This window comes from Paralichthys olivaceus, chromosome 11 (assembly GCF_024713975.1).
Source record: "Paralichthys olivaceus isolate ysfri-2021 chromosome 11, ASM2471397v2, whole genome shotgun sequence".
NCBI classification, from domain to species: domain Eukaryota; kingdom Metazoa; phylum Chordata; class Actinopteri; order Pleuronectiformes; family Paralichthyidae; genus Paralichthys; species Paralichthys olivaceus.
Genome location: NC_091103.1, coordinates 18323328 through 18328168, shown reverse-complemented (window position 1 = coordinate 18328168; position 4841 = coordinate 18323328).

Sequence of the window (4841 nt, the reverse complement as noted above, 5' to 3'; positions counted from 1 at the left end):
ACTCTCTGACTCACATTACACAGTCACTTGATCCGCTTAACTTTAAATACTGTTATTTATGTCTTCAGCATCTGATTACACAACTCATTAGGTTAGATAGCAGCTAGGTGCAGGTCTCCGGCATGCCAATTGAGGATAAACAAAGATTGGAGATTTTTGTCTTTGTGCAAACTTTAGTCAGAATTAAGAGAGCTAAAATGTCAAATCCCCCTAAAAGGGTTGAATAATCCTATCCTGGGTGAGTGGCTCTATTCATTCTCCAAACCTGCAGGTAAAATCCTCTCAAAGGTTTTAGTCAGGATTTCGAGATATTCAGAGTATCCCACACACCTGGGTGAGTATGGAAAAAGAAAGAAGAGCTGGTCACCCAAGAGAAAATGTATTTAGTGTCATCCGTGCTCAACCACTTCAGATTCTGAAAGCTTCTGAAGATTCACTCTGAAAGTTCAGTTTAGTTGGATCTAAAACTATTTGAGAGAGGAGCCATTATCCATTATTTTCTTCCTTTTAGAGCATCGGTAGTTATTTTAGATTGTGTCATTGTCTGAATTTGGATCGCTCATTGTCGTGTCTTGAATAAATAGCTTGAAAAGTGAAAAAGGCCAGCATCACCTTGTCCCACTTCATCTCAACTTATTTGTCAAACTGTCCATCATCCTTTCAACAGGGGGTTACTTGTTAATGATAAATGCGGCACCTCTTAATGTGATGGATGAATCCCCTGCTGCATGATGGGACGGGGGGGGGGTGAGTCACCCACCCCTCTCCTACCACTCACCATGTAAGGGAGACACACGCCTTGTGTCCATCGATGGAAGGAACAAAGACACATTCAATTTAAGCCCCATCAATAATGTACACATTGGGGAAGCCTTTTGCTGAAGCAGCCCTGTAAAAGCATGGGCACTGTTGTGGTTTTTAGTATGTACAGATCTATATACTGAGTCATGTATGGTATTATTGTTGTATTTATTGTTGCATTACGGCGTCATTGTGATGTGTGAGACTCCTCTTGAGCTGCTTTTGTGTCTCTGGAGGATGTGGCCCATGCAGGTGCTGCATGGGGAATATGTCACCAGGAAGATAAGAAGAATGCCATCATTTTTTTGATTTATAACCCATGTCATGTATTTGCACGCGCTGTCTATAAAAAGGAAATATGGTTGCTTCAAGTAGACGCCACACTGAGGAAGGACTGTGAATAAAATTTGACATTTTGAAGGTTTGTTTTTTATATATTTATATAAACCACTTAAAAGACACAGCATGATAAGAGACAGGAGGAGGTGGTAAAAGAAGCAAAGAAATGCAGCAATCATTAGGATATGTAATAAAGTAAATCCACAAAATGAGTCTTAGACATGACAAAAGAAGATATAATCTCTGATTTGGAGTTTACAGAGTAAAGGAGTGTAAAGGCCTTTATCTCAGCAGTGGAAAAAAAGCTTCATGTGGGGATCTCAAGCCATACACAATATGTAATGGGTAGTTTAAAGGTCGTAACTTAGGGATATGCTCAAATGTGCTTTAACAGTAATCAATATCTATAAAATGGAAAAGAGAGACAGCAACAATGGTGCACTTGTTGGGCATGATCGGTATCGGTTTTTGAAAGTTGCTGTGATATAAATGGGACTGGGTCTTTGAACATGCAAAGAAAGCTGCAGAGATTTCAACAAGGCTGTACTTATACACAAAAGTGCTTTGCTAGAAAAAACATAGAGTGCTTTCAGTTTTAAAAGCCAGACTGCATCTTGGATATCTACGGAAGCCCTAAAGGGTCATACATACATACATTTTATTCCACCCATTTTCCCGTGATAACGAGATAATTAATTCGCGATCTCGAGAAAACAAAACGTATTAAATCATTGCAGGAAACATCATTTTGTGTAGCAATGTCAGAGGAGCAGGAGAATACCGATCACCGCATCACATATCTCTTCAGTCAAGGCCTGACACAGGCTGAAATAGCTTTATACCTTGCTATAGATAATATACACATTAGTGTGCGTCATCTGAGAAGACTACGGAAGCCGAGAACGGCCATCGATTTTTTTTTTATTATCTCGTTATCTCGATATAACAAAGATCGTTTTCTCGTGATAACGAGATATTTTTCTCGTTATCACAGGAAAACGGAGGAAAATTATCTCGTTATCACGGGAAAACGGGTGGAATAAAATGTATGTATGTATGACCCTTTAGGGCTTCCGTAGATATCAATACCAAACATCATGGAAATCCAGCCAAAAGTTGCTGAGACATCATACAAAAAAGAAACTAAATTTAAAAATAAATAGATATTGATATCTTGAGCATTTGCCGTCATTTGAAGCCATCTCAGTAGTAAAAGTGTTTCAGTGTTAAGGTCCCACCGATACATTCAAATTAATAATTAAAACCCAACTCGAACACTCGAACATACAACAGTGTGATAAGAATTATATAGAATGATATCAATCTTTGAGATCAATCTTGTTTATTTATTTTTTTGGTCCCCTATATGGAGGTGGCTGGGTTTATGACCCATGCTGTAGTAAGCCTCCAGGGGGCGATCCAGTAGATTTTGTTTCTTTTTTGGGGAGCTGTTATGTTCCATCTTTATTAACAGTCCACGGTCTGGAACAAAGTATAGAAGCAAACAAATGACTCCATTCCTTGAGGCGAGACAGTATAATGTGACATGGGTCCAAGCTGTCTGGCATTTGAGGCAATTGTACTCTTGTTACATACAACAAGGGGCTAACATTTGTCTATATTAAACTCAATCACATTCAAACATTCAATTTTGAAGGTCATAAAGACAGTGAGGGGACGTTTCTTCTGTGTTTCCCTCACATGCACTTGTATTCTCTCCATTACAGATGAAGGTAAGATTATCTCTTTGAATCAAGTGGCCCCAGGGAAACATTCTGCGGGAGAGGGGCACCATGCAGAGTCCATTTCTTTAACCGGAGAGGATCTACAATTTTCATTACTGACGGAGAAAGTTTAACTGCTTTAAAGCTGCAGTGCACCATTTGAGGGAGAATAATGTCAGGAAGAATCACATGATCAGTGGAGTCAAAAGCCACAGTAGGGTTTAGGATGGGAAAAAAAACATTTCCTAGAAAAAACATAGAGTGCTTTCAGTTTTAAAAGCCAGACTGAAACTTCTCAAAAAGATGATTTCTATTCCTGAATTCCATCAGCTGATTCGTAATTAACTTTTCAAACACTGTAGGTGAAGCTCCCCCATGACTGAATGGTTTGTGGTGGTCATACACTTGAGTATTGACCTGGATTCAAAAGCAGATAAAAGGCCTCCTCTTGGCCGGAAGCAGCTGGACTTGTTCACTGATGTCACTCCTAGTAATTTCCACACTGCAACAAAAAAACATGAAATAAATTATGAAAAATCCTTGGATGTTGTTATTATTGCCAGTTAGAAGCAAACAACAGTCACACCTGTTCACACAAAGGATTCCATCACTCATTCAGCCCTTGTTTTAACCTGACACCGACGTGACGCACAGAGGGCAAGAGGACACAGAGCACTAACACAAACAACCGGATCCCCTCATACAATACAAATGCCCTTCGACACCTACGGCAAAGATGGGCAGTGTTGCCCCCAATCCATTTGTGGTCATTGGGGAGCCGGTGGGGATCATGGTTCATAATTCATAGAAGGAGCCAGACATCCAGAGAGAGACAACGCCAGGCTGAAGGGAGGGGGCTTGCCTGGATGAACCAACCCTTTTCATTATGCATTGGCTCTCTGACTGCAAGTCTCTAAAAAGCAAAAGCAGGATGCTCTGTGATTTTATTTTAGAGAGTGGTGAATGTGTGTTATTAGTTTAGTCAGGTGTGCACACCCAGTCACGCTCTCCAGAGCTGGCATGCAGGAGGATATACAGAATGTACAATAATTGCATAAATTCCTATGTGAAGTAGGCTCCATTCTGTGTTTGCATAGGTCAGTGATTAAGCGGGATGAGCTGGAGAGCTCCTGGGATGTAAAGCAGTGGCAAACACAACGGCACTGAAGGTTTAGACAAATCCCCCCGGTGAAGTCAGACTCCCACTACTCACTACAGAGCCGCATTCCCGAGAGTTAAGAGTGATGACAAATACTAATGGGATGCCGGAGCCAGAATTAAATTACTCCATTTTCACTAAAGTCGTGTCTTAGGTGAAGTTATTATTGTTTTACATGGTGTTGTTGTCTCTAATGTCCCATTAGATTGGGTTTTATGCTGCTCAGGTGTAGTACAAACACGTTTCCTCTACAGTGGACCATAGTATTGTATTAAATTGTAATGTATTTTCTTTCTTAACACAGACAGTACACTTTGGGAAGTAGAATAGCAAGAGCAAGTATCTCTGGTTTTGGGCGATGTTATTGCATGGAAAGTTTTGGGTCTGGGCTGTTTTTTAGATTTGGTGATTTAATCAGACACATTTCTTTCTCTCTTTCTGTCTCTGGCAATGCCAAGTATGTGGGAACATTATTAAGCTGTTTCTAGACATGAACTCCTTTGCTTTTCACATGTGAGGAACGTAGCAGGAGATTTGGCATCAAGCATTCACCACAACAGGAATACTCACAGTACATTCAGGCAAGGAGTGGTGTCCGGGTAGAGCTGTCAGTTGTGCTGTGGAAATCCCATGTTTTTGTTTAGAGCACAGAAACATTGTCTCCATACGCCTACTCGCTGTTTCTAGATGCAGATGTTTCTGCTTTATTCTCACGTAGGGCTCACTCGAACAGTTTCCGGATATTTTAGGCACTGGCACGAAGAGAAGAAATGTGTGGAGCAATCGACTTGGACATGAATACCTTCTCACATGCAGCC